The sequence below is a fragment of the Anser anser genome, assembly GCF_964211835.1.
Source record: "Anser anser genome assembly, chromosome: 12".
NCBI classification, from domain to species: domain Eukaryota; kingdom Metazoa; phylum Chordata; class Aves; order Anseriformes; family Anatidae; genus Anser; species Anser anser.
The window spans coordinates 19,422,744-19,444,741 of record NC_139733.1 but is presented as its reverse complement, the minus strand read 5'-3'; the positions used below and the strand labels follow the sequence as shown (position 1 = coordinate 19,444,741).

General features: G+C 47.8%; 1 protein-coding gene across 25 annotated transcripts in view; it reads left to right on the top strand.

The window, feature by feature from the left end:
- FOXP1 (forkhead box P1) overlaps positions 1 to 21,998 on the top strand; it is a 384,604-nt gene that overhangs the window by 275,267 nt on the left and 87,339 nt on the right. The gene's annotated exons all lie outside the window — the stretch shown is intronic.

The window sequence follows — 21,998 nt, the reverse complement described above, 5'->3', positions numbered from 1 at the left end:
TTGGCAAATTGTATGTATCTAGTTCTTTATATGTTTCGTAAACCAGCACTTCTAGACCCTTGACCACTTTGCTGGCTTGCAGCTGGTTATTGCTTTTATTATTGCACTCTTTGCAATTGCAGCGTGTCACTCTGGTTTTGATAATCAGTTACTGAACACAGCAGCTCAGTTGCAGTCATACAGAACCCTGTAGCTGGGACATTTATCTTATCTTGCTGTTCTATATCTGATTCTTCAGCCTCTGTAGCCCCAAATTCTTTCTTTTTTTTTTTTTTTCAGTTGTTGTCATAGCACATTGTCAAATTCATGTCTGTTTTGCTCTTTCTGATTTTTTTTTTAGTTTGATATACTATCACCATGAGTTCCCTGACAGCATTGCTGCCTCTCTTGCCTTTTATATGTGCTTCAGATTATTTTCCTCCAGAAATACAGATCCTAGACTCTTTAAATATGTAGTAGAAGATGGAAGGTAAAGCTAAAATCACTAAAGGCCTTGACAGTCAAGCTAGAGGGCCTGATCCTGTGGTCCTTACACAAATAAAGCTCACCGTGACTTCAAGGGGAGTTTTGCCTAAGTGAGGAATATCTATTAACTGCAGCCCTTGGCCCGGCGAGGGCAACTTCTAGCTTTTGTGTAGTGATTTCATCTTCAAAGCATTCTGCAAATACTGATCTCCAAAACATCCCCAGAAGGAAAGTCTGATAAGTAAGTAGCATTATCCCAGTTCTGGACGGGGAAACTGAGGGAAGCAGGTTAAGTGACTTGCTTAGGATCACAGAGGGAATTGGTTTTAGAGGTAGGATTAAGATTCATGAGTTCCTGGCTCCCACCCCCGTGCTCAGGCTGCTGGACAACACCTCACACTTTATAGCTGAGCTATTATTCTTTTGGAAAGTATGAAGCATTTTGTCACTGGGCAAATATACGTTTTATTGGCAGTGTAGAGTGCCATAATCCAAACAGTTACATTAATGCTTTCAAAAATATTTTATTTGGTAAATCCATAGCTGATCCATATGCCTTTTAATAGACTCTTCCACTGGGGACATTTTTAATGAGAGATTGTGCTGGCTAGGTCCAGTGTCAGGTACTAAAAGAAGTGCTTTGTTGTGCAGATGTCTTAAGAATAGCTCCAGAGGATGAAATATGACTGTGTTGACCTTTCAGCTGTGAGCTTATTTGTCAGGATTCAAATAAGTTGAAAGGATCAAACCAAACAGTTTCCGTAGTCAGACTGGGAATTGTGTTGCAGAGGTCAACAGTGAAGGCCACATCGCGGATTCCATAACATAGCCAATTGTTGGTATGTATTAAAGTGCTGGAGCAGCTCCTGCAGTCAGAGACACAATTAAAATTCTAATTTATTAATGTATACAGAGAGCTGGCCCAGCCTGTCACTCACTGATTCAAATGACTGCCCAGTCTTTTTTTTTTTTTTTTCTTCTCCTCACTCCTGGAGCTTTTGCGGTCTTAAACGTACTGGAAGTCCTCTTGAATATAACAGACCTCGAGTGCATCCGTAGAATGCGATGTATGACTGAAAGGAAATCACGACGCTTGGGTTAGGATTTTTGAGTAAAACTGCACACACACAAACACCCACAGCCCCGACGTCTGATCACACCGCGCTGACGAGGCAATACCCGTTCTGACAGTATGTAGAATAAATACCGAGGGTGGTGGAAACGCGCCCATTTTTCGAAAGTTTGCTTGAATAATGAACCAAGCCGTTTTTGCACGTCGTTAATATATATCGGTCTCGCTGGACAGCCCCAGCAGTTAGCAGATCCGTATTTTTTCCCGACAAAAAGACTTCGTGCGTAGCAAGAACACCGTAGCCATCGCCTAACTCTGCCATCTCCTGTGCTTGGCCAGCACCAGTGAGAAGCTCCATGCCACGTGTGGTGGGGAGCTGTGTTTGTGTGATGCCAGGGACGGGATGCCCTTCACCCGGGGTCGGTTCTCCCAGTAAGATGCCCCGGGGTCCTGCGGGGCCGCAGCACTGGAGCGTGGCGTGGGGAGAGCCCCATCCGTCCCGGGCTCAGCCATTTAACGCTGGTTGGCAGGCTTTGTCATGTAAACCCGACTGGCACAAACAGGTGTGGAGAATTAATCTAGTATAGCTGTGTAGCTAATCTGTTATCGCCTCGTGGATAATTTCCTATATTCCCTCTTTATTCACTGATCAAATAGCCATGGTGCTTAAATATATGCTGGCATCCTGTAGGCTCGCTGGGGTGGAGTGCCTTGAATGGCATTTACATGACAATGGGCTCCGGCCATCGTCTTTGGGACCTCTTGACCTTGATAACGGTACCTGGAGACCTGCTTTTAGCAAATTTTGAGATACTCAGTTATAAGAACTTGGACGCAGGAGTAGAGATGTGCTCTGCTGATAGTTGAAAAAAATAAATCTCCAAATACACGATGACTCACATTTTGAGCCTATCTCACACTGCTGTGCTTTATATTTGGCAGTGACCTCCAGTTTCACAGCCTGATGACACAAACAAAAGAAAATTGAAAGTTAAGGAATGGATTTAGTAACAGCAATTGGGAAAAGAATATAAGAAATATCAAACCTACAAAAATCACTTGAAGTGGAAAAAGGCTAACGCACAGTTGATAATATATTTGCCATAGATGTTAGATCTCCTTGAAACTCTAAAACAAATAATTTAGCAGGCCAGGTATGCTTAGGTTTTTGAGAATTTGCACATTTTTCCTGGCCAAGATAAATATGTCTTTGTATTAATAGATGTATTGATTAAAATTTGCAGCTTTAATTGCTGATGCTCTTAACGATTATTCATTTTCGTTCTTCAAGCATTTTAGTTGTTGGCAGGAACACACAGATTGGAAACAAATCAAGAGACACATTTTCTCCCAAGAAAGTAAAAGTGCATGTGTGTTTTGGCAATACTAAAAATACAATTTTTTTTAAAGACGTAAATGTTGTGTGTTGCATTGAGCTGTTGGATACTGGACTGAAAACAGATTTAGGACGTCCAAGTCAGTATCTTGCAATTGAAACCGATCACTTGACTTTTTTATGTGATTAAATGAGATTTGTTGTTTTAGAGTAACCTGTGTGTGTTTGGAGAGAAGAAATAATGAAATTACTAAGATGGAAACTTTCGTTTTCTGTTGACAAAACAGAAAATAAATCTTCCCTTTAAGTCATGGCCAAGGAAAGAATTTGGGTTTCTTTTAGGTTTTCAGGGTGAGACTGGGGGAGGCGGAGGGGACGGAGCTGTCTTCGCCTTTGCATACTGGTGCTTTTTAAAGCAGGCTTTTGGCTGGGCTTTTGTAGAATTTAATTTGCATGCTGCAATATCCTATATTTCTTTTCAGTATCTTGAGCAAGAGATAGACAAGAGGAAAAATCACAAGAGCAGGGTAATCTGCTGTAGCTTGTTGTTTTGGGCAATTACTGTTTTTTATGAAATTAGAAAGTCTTCGCTTGGAAACGTACTGAACACTGAAAGGTGAAGGGAAGGGTACTCTGTTTCACTTGGAGCACGGAAGGAACAGAGTACGTAGCCTTGGGTTTTACGCACGTTGTACCTTTTTTACATAGCAGTAAATTGAACAACTGGTAGAGAAATTATGCCTCAGCAGATGATTTGGAAGGGGAAAAACATTTGCAAGCATATTTATTGTATTTGTGAGTATCTGTTTCACAAACACGTGAGTTTGTCTGAGTTTGGCCTCAGTCAAGGCAGTGGAAATTCTGCCACCAACTCTAGTTGGGTTGAGATTTCACTTCTGCAGCACTTAAATAGTTCGCCTATGAAAATTTTACTTGAGTCCCTTTTTTTTTTTTTCTTTTGACTTTAGATATAAAGCAAAGTTGAGCTGAGCTTTGCTGATTTCTGCTGAAGGACCTTTAGCTCTTTATTTTTCCTCCTAAGCCCAATTATAGGTATTAGTCAGTTCTTGGAATATGCCTGTGAAGTGCTAATATCATCAACCCCAAAACATAACAAAATCTGAGTCAGGTCCTCAAAATTACACGATCAGCTTGAAAATTTTGATGCTAAGGGTTTTTTTTTTGTTGTTTTTTTTTTTCAGTGAAACCTGGAGGCCTTTTTTTGCCACCCTTTTAGATTTTTTAAAACCTCGAGTATTCAGATTTTCCAGCTTTTCAACCTGAGCAGAAAGGTGACAGACACGCTTGTTTTTCTTGAAAGAAGCCTATGATAGTGCTGGAAATACACGATTCCAAAAAACGGTGGCTTCTAGGAAACCAGCCACGGTGAGAGCTGGCAGTGTGAGAAATGTGAGCAAATACGGCTCTTCTCCTCTCACAGCCGTGCGGATGGAGGCAGGGGACGTCGAGTGGCTCGTCCGAGGTCGGAGCGCGGAAGCTCCTCAGGGCCCTTCGGGTGCCAGGCTCCATGGGGCCTGTAGGCCCGGCGTCCGCGTGCTGCAGAGGAGCTGGCATTCTCCAGCTCCCTTTCCTGCCAGAGCACCCCAAATAAGATTTTCCAGCACGTTTCTGCTTTTACATGAGGCGTTTACCTTTTAAAAAAGGGGATTCCTGACCAGGTTGCTGGGTCAGAGGGCTCGCTGTGCCCGAGCGTGGCCTGGGTGTTATAGCCACATCGTGGAAGGGGAAAACAAATGAAACATTCCTGACTGGTCAGAAATGTGTAAATTGCTGACAAAATGACACATGTAATTAAGAGTGCTCCTGCCATTTTACCTTGTGGTTTACACCTACAGTGTTGAAAAAAGAGAGTGACTCCCACCTCGCTAATTACCATTATCACTGAAATGGTAGGGTTTGAGTCATTAGTTCCATGTGCATTTAATTAGAGGAAGGCTGAAATTGGATTTAACTTATTACTTTTTCATGGATCACTTTCTTGTCATCACTTCAAATTGGATTGCAGCCCCAGGTAACTAATTATGAGCGCCACAGGATCAAGAGTGAAAAAAGGTAATTAGGAATAACACTGTTGGACCCTTGCTGCTAGTCCACTTGTGCTTGGGAAGAAATGAGAGCAGTATTTTGTAGTATTACAGATCAGGGAGTTAAAGGTATGCACTATTGCTAGGAATCATGGGAGCCTGCCCCCCTCCTATAGCGGTTTATATGATGTACAGCTGGGTTGAAGATGTTATATCGACATGGTTCCACAATCAGCTCCTTAATACCTAGATTAAACTTGTAAAAGCAACAGATCGGTTGTAGGTATGAGGCATCTCAACAACTGTGTAGTCAGGGGTCCTTACGTGCGTGATTGCAGCAAAGCTGTCAAGACACTTTTGAGCCATGGTACAGAGAGGTTTAAGTACAGCGAGTTGGAGTTGGAATTGATAACAAATTAATGAACATATTAATGATCCGAAAAGATCGTTCATATCTGACCGGGAGATAAATCAATCAGGAGAACAACGGTGAGGCTGATGATGTGTACGTCGGGAATTTAGCTGCCACTGCTGCTGTGATAAAATCAGGACATCGCTTTTCTTTTGTTTGCTGGGGAGGTTCCTTTTTCTTTCCGTTTTTGTAGGGAAGGCTCGGTTAGTTGGTTTGTCCTTTTTTTTTTTTTTTTTTTTCCTCCGGTGTGTCTTTTTTGATCTAGTAGATCTGATTGCCAAGTTCTGCTTTCTTCAGAAAATACTTTAAAACAAATTGTTTTATTTCCATGTGCAGAACAGAATTCAGAACTGCAAGTAATCAATTTTATTGACACAGTCTGGAAAAAAATGTTGATGAGAGTTCAAGGATGTGAAAAGATTGAAATTTCAAAGTACCCAACACTGAGTGTAGGAAAATTTCAAAAGTAATTTCACTAAGTGAAGAAATCTATTGTGTTGGGATCTCTGAGAGGAAAGTCTGCTCGAGGACCTAATGATATTGCAAGGAGGTTGCACAGCTGATTTTTGCCTTTAAAAGAGGAAAGTTTCATAATTTCTCTAAGTCGTGAATCACAGTTTAAAGGCTAACACAATTTCCTTAGGTTGTTTGCAATGGCTCTTAATGCTCTGTTAATGTAGGCAAATATTTGTGACTCAGTGTTGGGTAAGTGATGCTTGCTCATTATTTCCTGATGCAAGCAAAGTGTAGGAAATTATGTGAACACCACGCAGAGATGCTAAATAGACTTAAGAGTAACAAAACTCGGTTACAGAAATTAAGTCTTCCTCATTTAGCCTACATTACAAAATAAATCTAGAGATTAAAAGGTATTACCTTTAATACAGAAAAAGAGAATCTCTTTTAATACATCTCAAATTGATTTACAATTTTTATACATAATGTTCATCTGTGGTTGAAAAGGGGGCATCCTGAGGTCAAGTGATGTAGTGTTTCCATTTTTCCATATGAGTCTTACTGTGTGTGATAAAAGCAAACTCCTTTATTTTGTAAGTCTGCAGGAATTTCTGATGAAGTGCAGAGGTCACTTTTCTGTCAATTTGAGTAGGCAGCATTTTTGAACTACTGTGTTTCCCCCCCCCCCCACAAACCGTGGCACTGCTCTGACACACACACACACATGCGCGCGCGCCCTCCGAGCTCTCCAATCTGCAACTTATTAGTGCGCAGCACTGGAGCCTGTCCAGCGGTTAGAAAATTTCCTGAAGCCTGGAATAACAGCAGTGGGTGCAAGTGCCATCGAACAGAAGTGACAACGAGGGGCAGTCCGGCCCGCCTGGCACCGTGCCCGGGCTGAGAAACCAGCTGAGATAGGAGAACGCAGCAAGATTGACGCGGTGCATCTGGGAAATGCTCAAAAAGTTTGCTTCTTGAAAAAATTACCTTCTGTGATCGTAAGACATCATCTGTTTTCCTGCAGATATTGTTTATAACAGGGTTTTCAAGCACTTGTCAAATAACCAGGAGTGAAGGAAACAGGCTAAAAATCTCTTACCGTTCAGATGAGTCCTGGTGTAATTGGAAAAAACAAACTCTCGTAATAGAAATCTGCAGCTTCCCAAGTCAAATGGTGCCTGCGAGAAGGAGGAAAGGAAACGATTAGTCAAAAGCAGCACTGCAAGGAGTTGTCGAAGGCGGCCGCGGCGATGGCGGTGGGAGGAGGAAGGCTGGGGCAGTGTGCGCATCCGTGTAATTACGGTCGCGGGGAGGTGAAGTCATACCTAGGGACTGTTTGGTGCGTTGCTTAGCTTTTGTTTCTGAGCTGTGAGATCATGGGCAAAATATTATAAACATATCATGGCTATAGCTTGCTTGTGTAACAAAAGATCAGGAACTTTTATTAAGTTTGTTTTCCTTGTCATATTGTAAAAATTTATTATGTGTACCGTGTATATTAGAAACAGATTCGGGTAATTCTGTCTAAATGAAGTCATCCCAGCTATTTCCAGACTGTCTGTTTTTGGTTGTGAATAATTTTCATACATCAGATGGTTGTCATATTTAGTCGCTCTCTACATTCTAAATAGGACGTATCCCGTTTTGAACTTCCACGGACCGGAGCAGCCTTCACGCCTAAGGCTGCCTCGGCCGCGGGGCTGCGCTCGGGCTGCCTGGAGGCGACGGGGCTGAACGGCAGCAGCAGGGCTGGTGGCTCTCAGCATTGTGCGGGGAAGAGCCTGCCAGACACCTATTTCAGCTTGTCCCTTTGTGTTCACGCTTGGCGACAAGTATGTTGAAAAAACGGGAAGGAAGAAGTACCGTATATCAACACTCTTCTAGGTTAAAAGAAGCTCTTCTCCCAAAGAATGCATACTTTTTTTTCATTGTAACACAAGTGTGTTTAAATGTTTAATGTTGAAATTTAAATCATACACACATCTACATATCAGCTGAACTGCTGTGACTTTTTTTTCATTTTAATCCTTGCAGCAGAGTTTCCTTAGTCAGCGTGGTGAGGCTCTCTGGTGCTCCTTGTGCACCAGCCCAGAGGTGTATGCGCTGGAGAAATCTGCAGCGATGATCACAGAGCAGAATGTTGCCCTGAAACCGTCAACTTTGCCAGAAATACTTGAGTTACAGCAATTTGCTTAAAAAAAAAAAAAAAAAAAGAGCAAGGAGACAGAGAAGAAGGCATTTTGATCTAGCTTGTGTGAGCAGAGGAGAGCAGCTGTTTGCCTCATGTGTTTAAATCTCTAGAGCTAATATTGAAGTTTCAGGGCAACAAGTGCAACATATCAGAATAAGCAGAAACTTAGAAACTAAAACCAGTGAAACAATTGGGAATGCGTTTGAATTTGGCTGTGGAGCTTGACAGTTTTACAGCTGTGTAGTCAGGTTGGCAAAATACTTTGTGGTGTGTGCAAAGGAAAAACTGTTGCATTGCTGAAATGTTCTTATATTCCCAGTAAATGTAATCTGCCATTTATAAATTACTAATCTGTTCAAGGTGTAACATTAATGGCGCATAATCTGAGTTCAGTGAAAGCCTAGAAAATGGAAGTAGACTGAAGGCACAAGAAAGAAATGTACTTTGTGTCAAGATGAAGTTCGATGAAGCATAGAGAAGATGGAATAGATTATTAAATAAACTTTGAGAGAAGATGCGAAAGGCACCGAAATCTCTCATTTTGGAAGGAATTAGTTTACTTGATTATATGCAACTGTATCACACTCAGGAAAGTATAAGACAAATGAAAGCAAAACAAAATTTAATTGAGCTATTATTTTGCAGACTTTGGCTCCGTTTCAGACAGCCTAATCAAATTGTGCTTTGCTCAAATAACTAATGTTAAATGCAGTCTACCAACAGATGTTTAAACAGAGACTAATTGGAAAATCTACATCCTGGCTTTAGCGTGTCTAGCTGAAAAGGTTTGGAAATTGCGTGGCGAGGGGAGGCAGGGGACGGCCAGGAGGACGTCAGCTGGCGCTGGGGCTGCTCCCGGGGCGCGGGGAGCCAGGGGTGCCCGCGCCGGAGCCGCCGAGGTCGCGGGTGCTGGAGCTCGGTACCGGTGGCCGCTCGGAAGACCGTCCTCGATCGCCTTACGTCACCGGAGTCACGTTGCAGCTCCATAGATCATGCCATATGCCGGTGTGCGCGGAGTAAGTAGTGCGGCGAGGCACGCTGATGGAGGATGTTTAAAGTGGTCTGTGTGGTTATTAAACCTTTCTTGCCAGTCCTGTCACTTACGGCTTGTACTTTTTGAGCAGTAGGGATTCAAATAATACCTTGCTGTGGTTTAAGCTATTAACCCGAGTGGCGTATCTCAATCCTGAGCCTTCTGCTGCGTAGCTGTGCAGCCAAGCAGACCTCTTTGATGTGCTGCGGCACCGGGCGCAGGTGGGGCCAGATTTGTCCCAGGTTTCAGTGACAGCCACCAGGGTGTGCGCTGGAGCTGAGGCGTCCCACGGAGCTGGGTTTGGTTTCCTGCGTCCGGTGGTGCGCCAAAGGCACTCCACTAGCACCAGTGCGATCCGTTCTGGTTTGTTCAGCGGCAGTGAGCAGACCCACAGTGATTTCTTGGTAGGATGTTTGTTTTTGTGCGCTGGCTGCTCACCAAGACTTAAGGCCCAAGTGATATTCGTGGTTTGTGCTGGGGCAGGGGGCTTCAGGGGCTGCTTCTGGTTGTTGGCAGCGGTTCCAACTCATGGAGAGAAGGACAGCTCACGTTTTCAGTTTGTATTTTGAGGATTGAGGCAAAGTCAGTTGTCCAGTGTGTAAGGTGCAGCCCCACAGTCCTCAAGCAAGAGACAAAAATCAGAAAAACCTGTGTGAAATTTCCCACCTTTCCTTGGAAATAAATAAAAAAGAATCTAAAGGAGCATTTTGTCTCCCGGTAGCTCAGATAAGTGTGCCGGGAGATGCCAGCCGCCGACCCAGCCTGTTGGTCTGTAGGCACGGCACAAACTCCATCAGGCGGATCCTGTTGGTGTTGCTGCAGGACGGCTGTGCTGTCACCGGGGTCACCGGCTGCGCTGTTACTTGGTGAGCCCCCAGCCTCGTCCCCCCGGGAGCTCCTGGGGCCAAAGCAGCAGCCTGGCGCCCTGAAGCTGGCTTGTGCCCCGTGTCCCTGTTCCGTGAGGTCTTTCTTCTGCGGGGAGCGATGGTGGCGCACGGGAGGACTGCCCGCTCTTGTCTCAGGGCAGCAGCTCTTTGGTTTAGTGCTGGTGTTCTCCAGGCTTACCATGCAGCCCGGAACGGGAAGTAGCCAACCCGAGTGTAAAAAACAATAAATGCACTTATATATATATATATATTTCCAAATTTACCAATTGGAGCTTTACAAAAGACAGATTATATTTTATGGCTTGTAAACAGCAGGGCAGATATTTCAGGAGAACTGCAGACAGCTGTAATTTTGTGAATGTGCACAAATTACTTGGAAAACAAATATTCCTCTGCCTACACAGCTGTATTCACCGCTGCGGACCAGAATACCTTTTGCATGATGCTCACGCCTGGTTCCGCGGAATATAATAATGCTCAAATGAATAAAGTGTGATTTGAAAGCGAAGTCAGAATTAACGCGCTCCGTGGCAACCTGTCTCGCTGGCTGGGGATAAAGCACTGGAGGAGAAGCAGGAGCTAACGGGAGCGTTTAGTGCTGGGGGCTGCGCGGGGCCGGGGGCTGCCTCGGCCCCTTTCCCCCTTTGGCCTGCCCCCGGGAGGGCCGGCAGCGCGGCCGCTTGTGTCATGGGTTCTGTGCTGGCGGTTCCTTCTGTTTGTCCTTCTGTCGTGTGATAAGGAGGTGTAAAAGGAAAGTGTGAATAACGAGAGGGAAGGCAAAGAAAATCCCCCAAAGTAAAAACAAGGCCGAGCAAGAACAAGTAAAGCACGAGTTGGCAAGAGCCAAAGGCCTCGCATTGATTTTACTTTTAACTTCTGTGTTTATTCAAAGGCTGTGGATACAGGTTAACTTCCTTTGCTCAATATTTATTGCTACGTTACTTGTCTTAGACTGGAACAATGAGCACTTTGTTGATTGGGTTAAAAGATTGTCCCATTTTACTCAGTCTCCTGCATCTCTCCCCGTACCTGCAGGTTTTAAGCGGTTTATTTTAATTTCAGATTTCTAACCCTCCGTCGCGACTCGCTGCTGTGCCACCAGCAGCAGCACTTGAGGGACTCTTGTTCGGCTTCTCAAAGCGGACCATTAGCTTCTGTGAATCCTGACCTTCCTTGGTGGCGTTACACCTCGCAGATTCGGAGCGGGATAAGCATGTCAAAGGGGAGGGGAGCGATCAGGTGGGTTATTCTTCATCAGGAAAGGTGGTAGAAATACTCCGTGAAAAAATTAAAACGAGGAGGGAGAAAGCTGTGGTGGCGATGGTTGCCCTTCTGTTTGCCAGCCGTCCCGGGTGCTGCCCAAATGAATTGGCACATGAGTGAGTACCTCCCAGTGGGCAACTGCTAACCCTTGAGCAGCCTCACTGAGCGGAAAATCCGTGGAGTTACCGTACAGCAAAAGCCGACCGTGCTGGTTTCACCCTAAGCTAGCGATGGGCACAATTTCGGTGCTCAAAACCCACCCTGGACAGGCCCCCAGGCTGCAGTGGTGGGAAAGTGGCCCCCAAATATTGAGGATTTCTCGGGGACCAGGAGCATTAGCATAACGCTGAACATAGCCAAGGTATTTTTAAGTCCCGTTGCGCACAGCTGACCCTCCAGGGGAAGGTATGTTTATGGCTTCCATCGCTGTTATTTTTTCCTTGCGCTCGTTGCTTGGAAAGCGTGCTCATTTTGAGTCCTCCGCTCAGCTGTGTCTACTGCAAAGAAAAAACAGAACGATTTCTTCTGGGAGAGCCCCACAGTGGACGCATCAGAGCAGCAGTGACAGCTGCAAAATTGTTTTGTTGGTTTGTTGCTAATTCGGCAGGAGTGAACGGAGGGGACCACCCTGTCTTAAAAAAAAAAATAAAAGGAGGGAAAGAAAAACAAAACCAAACCAAAAAACACTGTTCAGTTTTTAACTTTGATTTTGCTGAAAAAAGCAAAACAAAAAAAGAGAAAAAGCCATGAGCAGCCTTATGCCTGGGACGAGATGATACAGCAATCATGGGGGCACTTTTTATTTCTGGTTGCTTTCGCCACACACCTGTAGGGTGCCCTTTCTTTTGCTTCTGTGCTTTGCCACCAAAGCGCTTCCATTTGCAAACGCCAGTAAATTGGATTTCCTAATGTGCCTCTCAAGCCAGAGCAGTTACAGCAGCAGAGGTGTTGCGGATGGCTCACGTGTGAGCAGCTCAGGCTGGAGCAATTGGTACGGGGCCGTGCTGGGGTGCGGGAGAGGAGGGATCATTGCCCATGTTCTTGCGGGGACCTGGCTGAGAGCGCGTTGTCTGCGGGCAGGTTAGGAAGGAATGGGAAATGAACCAGGGTGGGGATCCGGCAGGCTCTCCTGGCGGCGACTGCTGCACTCAGCGAAGCACCCGCAGCTCCCAAACCACCCAGCCGTGCCCACAGCACCCTCGTTTTGTAATATCGTCAGGTCTGGGGCCAGTTACGTGCATTTTAAGGTCATTTTATTCTGCTGCTGTCCCCAGGGTGACGCGTGCCCTCGGGTCCAATCGTTCAGCCCAGCCCCGTGAGAAGCCCCCGATGAGTGGTTGAATAGTGCAGGGCTGCACGTGCTAAAGATAGAAATATTAAAAAAAAAAAAATTACTCCTCCCCCAAAATCTCACTGTATTTTTTTTTTTTATCTCCTCGCCTATGTACATTTAAAGAAAAAAGTTAAAAAGAAATCCCAGCTCTGCATTGTTAGTGTAGTGTCACGAGCCAGATTGTACTACGGAGCGCACTGATGGGTCTTCCCCTGAGGTATGGAAAGATCTATGTGTGCTAAGCAGGTGTTTTCATTTGTTTAATTGGAGCTGAGTTTAGCACAATATTACAGATAAATGAATTACACATGTTCAGTAATTCATAGAAAGTGATCGTTGTTTTGCTTAAGACGCTTGTCTTCAGATCCAGGTTCGCAGAGATAGCGTGCTGGCAAACACGGGCAGGGGTCCTGCTAAAAAAAATTGTAAGAAGCGTGCATACGTGAGGAAAGCATGAAGTCTGGTTGCTAAAACAGCAATAACTGTTTTGTCTTTGTTTAAACCTTAATGCTGAAAATTTCAGTAGGATCCCGTTCTGATAAAGTGAAAAAGAGCCCCAGTGCCTGTGTCAGGCACGGCTGGCATCGCTGGGGATGCCAGGGGATGCTCCCCGCCCTCTGGGGCTTCTTGGGCGCGTGGCACTGGGATCGGAGGGCTGTGCCACTGCTGGTAGCCTTGCCGCGTCTCCCAGCAGTGCCAGCAGCACCAGGACTGGAGGTTTCCCCCAAAAACATCAGAGCTCCGACCCGACGCAGCGCATGTGGGAGCCCGCGGGGCAGTTTGGAGGTGCTGCCTTTCAAAGGACAAGCAAAGCTGGTCACTTGTTACAGCCTCTCTCGTGGCTTTGAGTACTCCCGGCCCTTGGCCAGCTTCCAAATGGATAATTACATTGAACTTACCCAAATTTCCTCTGCAGATTCAATTGTAAACTATTTTCTCGCTCTCTCCTGCCAGTGTTGTATATAACCGTGCTGCGCAGCATTAAACAACTGTCACACGCAGCTCCAGAGGCTGTTGGATTTCAGGCACAGAAAGTAAAAGGTCATGGCAAAACTCGTGCTGAATTTTAGAGAAAGCATTGACTGCGCTTTTTCAGTTTATCAAGTGCCTTGGAGCGAGCTTTTGGATTGAAGGTGGGGTTGGTGTGTATGTTGCTAGCAGAAGGTGCCAGCGTTTCACGCGGATTGTGAAAAGCGACTCTTTTAGGGACGACCTCTCATGAAAGTCGCCTCCTTCAAGCCTTCCGATGGCTGAAATTCAGGCTGTTCGGCTGCCTTCCTCATTCACCTAGGAGTTCGTTAACACAAACCTCGGGCACCGCATCCCTCCTGCCGGCTTTCCACCAGCCGTGCCCGATCCTCTGCCCCATGGACAGAACAGGAGGGTCCCTCCCCTGTGGCACAGGAGGCTTCCCTACGCCGATGTAAAGGATAGCAGCGCTTGCCCACACCCACACGAAGCGGTGCCTGCGTCCCACTGCTGGATGGGACCCAGGGGGAGGCTCTCAGCACAGCGCTCCCCGTGTAAACCTGTCTGGAGAGCGCCGCAGCATCCCCTGCCCGCCCAGCAGGTCTCTGAAGGGAGCCAAAGGGATTTGGGGAGGTGGGGGGGTGACCTGGGAAGTGCTGCTGTGTTTAAATGTGCCCACCGCAGGAGATCACAGAGGGTGAAAGTGGGTTGGAAGCTTTTAAAGCTGTTACTTGTGCGAGTCTTTTCCTGCTGCACGCGTCGGTATGTGACTGTTGTATGAGAGGTTCCTGGGAATTCGTGTGCGTCCGAACCCAGCAGCAATCTCGGAAGATTTGTGGCGGCATAATCTATAAACTCCTAATTACACATATAGCTGAGCAAATAGCTTGAAATTTCTTTAAACTCTTTGTTCACAAATGTGTATTAAAACGTGCCCATCCCACATGCGCGCACACACACCCACCCTTTTCCTTCCTTCCTTCCTCGTTTTACACCCACTTCCATCAAGGCTTTGGCTCGTGGCATCCTTCCTTACCCAGGGAGCCGTGGCCAGGGCTCCCTGCGGGGCCACTGGCCAAACTGCTCCTCCTTGCCACCACCCCCTGGCCCATGTCCCGTGGCCGGAGCTGTCACCGGGGTCTGGATTTCCCCCGTGACGTGCAGCCCGTAGGGGAGGCTGCTTCTGCTGCTTCGAGCGCTTTAATGAGATGCAAATTGTTTGTGATGCTGCCTTATTAAATGTATTGTAATTTTAAAATCATTTGCTTGTTAATTGTATTTAAATAGCTGCCACTTAGACAAGCAGAAAGTTGCCAGGAAGATAAATCGTTTTCTCTTTTTGCTGCGTTGGGAAGCGGCCCCGGTGACCTGGGTGGGCTGCTCGGACACCGCGCCGCCGGGGGGCACGTCCTGGGGGGGGAGCGTGCCGGGGCTCTGCCCTCACCCCTTCCCGGGAGGAAGAAGCACTCCTGGCATTACGCCCTCTCTGAAACCTCAGTCCCTTCAGAAGGTAATGGAAGAAGGGTTGGGAGGCGTGTAGTGGAGACGGTTTACTTTCCCCGTGCTTCAGCCAGGGCACGTCAGGCTGGGGCAGGACTCATGGGATGGGTGCTGCGGTGCTGCGGGTGCTGCTGCCCCAGCTCGGTGCTCAGAGGCAGGCGGTGCTGTGAAGCTGCCCCGTGCTGCTCCTGCCCCGTCTGCTGCTCCTGTCACCGTCCTCAGCGCCTTCAAGGCTTTGTCCTGCCGCAGTCCCCGGCCAGGTTTCTCCTGGCTCCGGCTGAGCAGCGTGAGGTCCCTGCTGAGCTCCGAGTTCAGCCGGGCTTAAAGCTGGTTTTGATCCTGCGTGGTTTGGCGTGGTGGATCCTACATTGCTTTGGCGTGGAGCAAGCTCCGTGGTGTCATTTGTATTTTTGTTGTATCTGAAATGCCGTCCTGGAAAATGAAAAGCAACATTTCCGTATCGGCTCGCGCTGTCTCCTTAGCGGACTCGAGGGCCCCACCCTGCCTTTTCCAGCTCGTCCCTGTCAGCACCGGACCCTCGCTCCCTCCCTGCCTTGCTTTTCCAGAGGCGATTCGTGCTCCCTTTGTTTTCTTTTTGCATCCTTGTTGTGTGGCAGGCTCAGTAATAATAGTTAATAATTAGCAGTTCAATAGCACTCTTCACCTTCAAAGCAATTTTGGGCATTAAATCACGGCAGCTCTGCTGGCAGGATTGCAATATTGACTTGTTACTTCACCAGTGTCACAGAGGCAGCAAAAGCTGCGTTTTTATGGAGGCCAAAGTGGGGTCATTTTTTTTTTTTTTAAAGCACAAAATTGGCAAAAAATAAAATTTTCTTCTAGGCTGACACTTTGTTTGCCAAATTTCAGCATAGAGCCAATTTTTAAAGCTGAGTAATAAACACCTGAAAAGTTCTGGTTTATAATGGCAGTGCTGAAAAGCCATTAAATGAATGGCTCCGCTATAACACAAGAAAACCCTCTTAAAACTGCTGAAAAACCCGTAAAAGCTGGACGGAGGCTTTGCGAACGCCAGCCTCGCCTTCGAGCCTGGCGCTGGGATGCGAAGGGAACCCGCGGGGAGCGGGGGGCAGATGACGAAGGGCATCTCTTCTGGTCCCTTTCCCTGGTGAGCAGTGGAGCAAGGGCTGGGAGCTGAGGTTTTCGCCTTCTCCATGGGCAGGGCCGCTGAGGGGAGGCGGGACAGCCGTGGCGCGGGGCGGCAGGGACAGGTGGAGCACGGGGGCCAGCAGGAAGGATGGGGTTTGCCGGAGGAGCGATGGGGACGGAGCTCCGGGGTACCGGAGAGCAGAACGTGGGGCAAGGCCAAGAGGGAAGGCCTGGAGGAAAGGAGGAACCGAGCGACGCCTCTGGGCACGGGGGACGAAGGGCAGCCTCGGGACGCCCGGCGGAGGGAGCAGGCGGCCGGCGTGCTCAGGAGGAAGCGGGGCCGGGCGCAGCAGCAGCCGCCAGCCCGGCTCTGCGGGGCACGCGGTGGCCACGCCGGCCTCGAGGGAGCCGCGCTCGGCAAGGTGGCAGGAAGCCCCGGCGAAGCCCCGCTCGCCTTGCTTTCTTCTCGGCTCGCAGGGCGTTAGTTCTGCACGGATCGGAGAGGAAGCGAGGGCAGCTCCGCTTCCTTTCCTCCGCGACCTGCCCTGCGCGGCGGCCGAGCCCCGCGGCTCGCTGGCACGCGCGGCTGCAAGTGGCACGTCCCCGAGGGGCGTCCTGCCAGCCGATGGCCCGGGGACAGCATCGGTGTCCCCAGGGCCGTGCCCAGCCCGTGCCACCTCGCACCCTTCCCGCTTTACCAGCTCGGCTCTGCTGCGAAACGGAGCAGCGAGAGCAGTGTAGTAAACCAGCAAATTGACCAGTAAAAGAAATCAGTAAATGAAGGGAGCAGCTATTAATGTGCCAAGCCAAGATGTGTAATTATACCCTAGGACTTTTCCAAACTAATACATGTTAAAGGTGTAAACCTATTAAAGGAGAGATTTTTCTGTACGGGGAACTTATGTAGATAGAAGGATTTACACTGTATTTTATTCTTGTATTATAAGGTATAAGGAACGTTTGAGCAAATCCAGTCATTCCCATTATTACAATATCATACGTTTTTCATACCGTTTTATGTGGTTCTTCAAAAACTTTGGCACTAATTCTCTTTATATTGTTAGGAATTTTCTTTTTAAAACCGAATTCTTTTTCTCAAATAGTTAATTAGATTTTGAACTTCAAATACAGTACTTTATTTTTTTTTTTCCTCCCAAGAATAAGGGTGTTAGATCCATTGTGCTGGCCAAATTACAGTTTGGATAGTTACATTCTCTCTGCTTAATCACCCTGCAATTTCATTTGAGTGAAGGATTTGGTGCCTCAGGTGTCCTGCATTCCTTCGGAGCCCCGCGTGGCGAAGCCGCTGCCATCAGCCGCCCCAGAAGCGGCCGCGTTCAGTGCCAGCGCAGTGTTGTCCCCGTACCCGGCATAAATAGCATAGCTTTGCTCGCAGAGATGGATTTTTGGGGAATCGCTTTCTCTTCCTATGCAAATGCAAATCTGTTCGCAGGGGCCCCAGACAAATCCCTCTCTTTGCTGGGCCTCGTGAACCTGGTTCCCTTCGCTGCCGCATCCCTCCCGGCTTGGGCACCCGCTGCTTTGCGGCCTCGTCCTCCTTCTTGTGGCTCGGGGGGAGAAAAGGATTGCGACAGGCGGATCTGGGTAGGAAGTGGCTGTCAGTTGTAACCTGTGCTTGCAGGCAGGAGTCCCCTTTGCCGTGAGGAGAGAAGCGGGAGGGGAGAGCCCTGTCCTATAATACTGGTTATTTGGGAAGAGGCGGCGGATCGCGGCACCGCACTGTGCAAGGTCGTTCAGGAGGTCTCCAGTCATCTTGAGGGGCTTCTCTGCCTACCTCTGCCCCACCAAGTCCTCTTGGTTTTAATACTGTTCACCAGCTTTGGAAGTCATGTTATTCAGCTGGGTTTGGGCATTTCAATTTCCCTGCGCATGGTGGTGCAGCAAGGGGACACGCCGGCACTCTGCTGGGAGCAGCAAGGTCCCAGCACCGCCTCCAGGCTCTTTCCCCATGCGGTGCCACCAGTGCTTCAGTTTCTGCGTGCTCCTGTCCACCCATAAGGGCTGGTGCCTGAACACCTCTGTAGCAAGTAGTTCTTGTTCAGGTGCCTCTACAAATTTACTGTTTTCTTCTGTAAAGAAAAGATGAGCAAAAGTTCTTCCCTTAGCTGCCTTCTTAAAAAAAAAAAAATTATATATATATATCTTTTAATGTTGGAGGAAAACTTGGACTACGAGCCAGCTAAATACACTGTGTCATGAAACCTCGGGGACCGTTGAAGTGAGCACAGTGGCCCATTACTGCTAAGGAGGTGTTTTATTGAAAATATGCTGCCGCGCGTTCCCAACAGAGGGAGTGAAAAACGGCAAGATGCCCGACGGTACTCCGGGTTATTCTCACCGAGAGGCCGGAATATACAGTTTGGCACTCGCAGGCTGCGTGTGAGTACGCTGTGCAGTGGGCTGACGGGCGCTGGCACGTAAAAGGGCCCGTATTTCGTCAGACCCGTTGTAATGCAAGTCCGTGGCGGCACAGGGGTGCGCGTAGGGGTGCGCGCGTGCCCTGCTGTGGGCCCGGTGTTGCAGAGGGATGTTCTCTTGCGGCGGCTGTCAGAGGAGGTGAAGAAGCGCCCCATCCCCTGGTTGTGGGGCCAGGCAGCACACGTGTCCCCTCCTGTCACCCACTGTCCCTGCCCGGCCCGGGGAGGGCGCCCCGGGAGTGCAGGGGATGATCTGTTTGGCGTGACCAGGAGCCGACGAGTTAACGCTCCACGGGCAAACGTGCGTGATTGACGTTTGTTTTGTTGATGTTTCATTCTGTTTCTTTTCTTACCATGGCAACTTTAACATCATGACAAAACACCTACTTTTCCTCTTGGAGCCGTAACTGTTGTCATGCCCAGCAGGTTATTTTGGTATACAGTGGTTGCTCTTTTAAAGCAGAGGTGTTGCCATCTCCTACCAGATAGCACCTCCAGTATTTCCTCTCCTCGGAAGGCATCTGTGGTTTTCACTGTGTGAGCTCTGTGTTTCAACCCGTGGCAAAAAAATGGAATTTTAATGGAAACTGCGGCATTTCCTCTACTGTACGTGACATAAATGCTATCTCACGTAATTAAGGAAAGTAACAGAGAACAGTTAGTGGTGATTGCCTTTCAATATATTGTGTACTTTGGGGCACAAAAATAATTTATGAATAATGCCCATGCGTACTTGGAACAATTTGCAGACTGTGCTGTGAGCGATGCAGACCTGCTGGTAGAAGAGTGTGCTAATAAATTTTACTTTGTGGCGGAAACAAGAGATTACAGTTTATTAGGAAAGGAGATGGCAATTTATTAAGATCAATCAAATACGAATGCAGAGCGAAAATGTTGCCATTTTTATTTATTTATTTATCTCGAAGCACGGGGGGGTGCAATTATATAAAATTTGTTGTTTACCTGTGATGTTTGATTCATTATTAATATTTTTATGTTTAGAGGGAACCGTAATTTTGCAGAAATGCCTTCCATAACTCCTGCACAATCATATTCATAACTCACCTGAATGTTGACACATCCTGCTGTGTATATATAAATTAACTAGTAACACTGGCATTATAAAATGATGCATTAAATGAAGATGTGAATGGTAATTTAAAGCATGCCATGAAGTGAAATTTAAACCATTGCACAATGCTGAGGGGATTTAAAGAGCCTTCTTCGTGCAGGATTTGCAGGGCAATAAGGAAAACGACAGTTTCACATGAAAAAGAAGTGCAACAGACGCAAACATTACTGAAATGTTAATTGCTTCGGTGTTCTCTTTTGGCAGAGGCACCGTCAGCCTAAAATTCACTTTTCCGCCTGAAAATACTTTACCATGAGGGTGTTAGCTAAGATTAATAAAAACGACCCAAAAAAATGTTTACTTAGTACTTTTTCTCAGCACTTGGTGGATAATAAGTTTCACTGTTTCCTGTTTAGTCAGTTGTTTTCCCCATTTGTTTTCGTAGGTCTTTCAAACAGCAGCAAGGGAAAATGCAGCAGTCTCAAAACAGGAAAATGTGATTTAACCCCACAAAAATGGGCCTGGGGATCCAGCAGTGGGAATAGTATCCGAGACGCCTTTTTCCCTTGTAACTGCAAACAGCAGCTGGCTTTCAAACCGGCCGCCCCTCCCTGCCTGCATTTGCAGCCCGCGTGCAGTTCCGCGGGGATGGGTGCCGGTGGCAGTCTGCGAGGGAGGCGGGCACGGGGGCAGCGGCACAGCACAGCCATTTCTTCTGCCATTCTCATCTTCAGCAGCAATCCTAAGCTGCTGTGCTGGCTCGGACCTCGGAGCCTTGTATCCGTGCTATACACTGGTGATTTTTTTTTTTACCTAGGTGTTGATGCTGCCACTTAACTCGAATCAGATCTTGCAGAGCCAAGTAGCCGCCACGCTCCTTCCCTGTTATTTTTAATTTGTTGGTGGATGTCTTCTGTTTTGAACATCCTTGTCAGATCCGATTGTCTCTGTCTGTGATGGCTCTCCATTATTGAATGGAATTAAAGTGGGAGTTTATGGTCCTTCTTGGTCTTTTAAAATATTTTGCTGGCTGAGAACTGCGTTATATTTCATGGTGACCCTACTTAGCGAGTGCTACCATCTCCGTTACTAAGGGAATAGACCGAAGTTTTTAGCCCGCAGCAGATGTTGGCTGAGCTTGCAGGTAAGAAGCTTTTATATGAAAGGGCATAAAATGCTTTAAAAATACTGCTTGCAGGCTCTGTGGCCAGCATTCAGTGCTTAGGCAGCACCTTTCAGGTTCTGAGTGTTTTGCAAATACTGGCCTAGAGAAGATCCCGAAACGAGTGGCATTATCCCCGTTCTGCAGGTGAGAAGGAGGCCGTCGCCTACGGAGCGGCCGTTTTGGAAAACAAACTCCCCGGGTGACTTGCCCAAGGCTGAGGAGCGCTGGCGGTGCCAGAGCCGGGGCTGTGCTTCTGCTCCTGTCTGGCAGGACCACGTCACGCTGCTCTTTGCCCTGGGAAGGGGAACGAGTGCCTAGAGCAGCGTCGTGAGCTTCGCGCAGCCCCTTGGTGGTTAGAAATGTCCCGAGGTGGAGCTCAGTCCATAGGCACGCGGTCGGTCGGAGCTGAGGGCAGAAGGAGGGTGCTGGCTTTTCGTGCTGCGGGCGGCGAGAGGTCCGTGCCGAGGAAAAGCAAACAGCTCGGCAGCTTTCTGGGCCGGTTGGCATCGTGGCCGCAGGGCTGCCCTTCACACCCAAACCAGGGAGCAGGAGGTGGTCTGTGAGAGATGCCACCAAAAAGTCCAAGCCCGCGTATTGGTGATGCATTCCCCAAAGCAGCCAGGGTTGCTTGGGATTACTTTGAAGTCCCGGACAGGAGGGATTCTCTTAGCGCAAGCAGTAATTATTACGAGCTCGTGGCATGCGTTACTGGTTTGTGCTATTATTAAACGTCCCAAGTGTTGGAGGGCGTGCGTGTTTGTTCGCTTCCTGCGCAGCCACGTAATGCACACGCAGGGCTGTGGTGCCCGTGCCCTCTGCCTGCTGACCTGCTGGGGGCCTGCTGCTTCGAGAGGCCGGCGTGTCCGATTCATCTGGGCTGTTTCTGGCAGATTTAGGGTCTTGGAAAAGATGCCCTTAGTCCCTTATTAAATATTCATAAGAGGGTGGGGTCACATTTTTGTGACCTGAAAAAAAATCCCATTAATAAATCTGTTATCTGACACGAAAACACTTTAGGGTGCAAAGCAATCCGTATCGCATCCCATTTACCGTCGGATCACAAGTTGTCAGTAAATTGGGTCCTTTGTCTTCGCTTCTTGTGCGGCTCTTTAGCAGCATAACTAATGGAGCTATTGTCTCTCAGCCCCTGACTCCCGCAAATAAACCACGGGCCTGCCTGGGGAGCGTGGTGGCTTCGGGCTCTTCAGCTGCGTGCGTGCGAAGGAAGCGTCTGCATCACTCGTGTGCTTG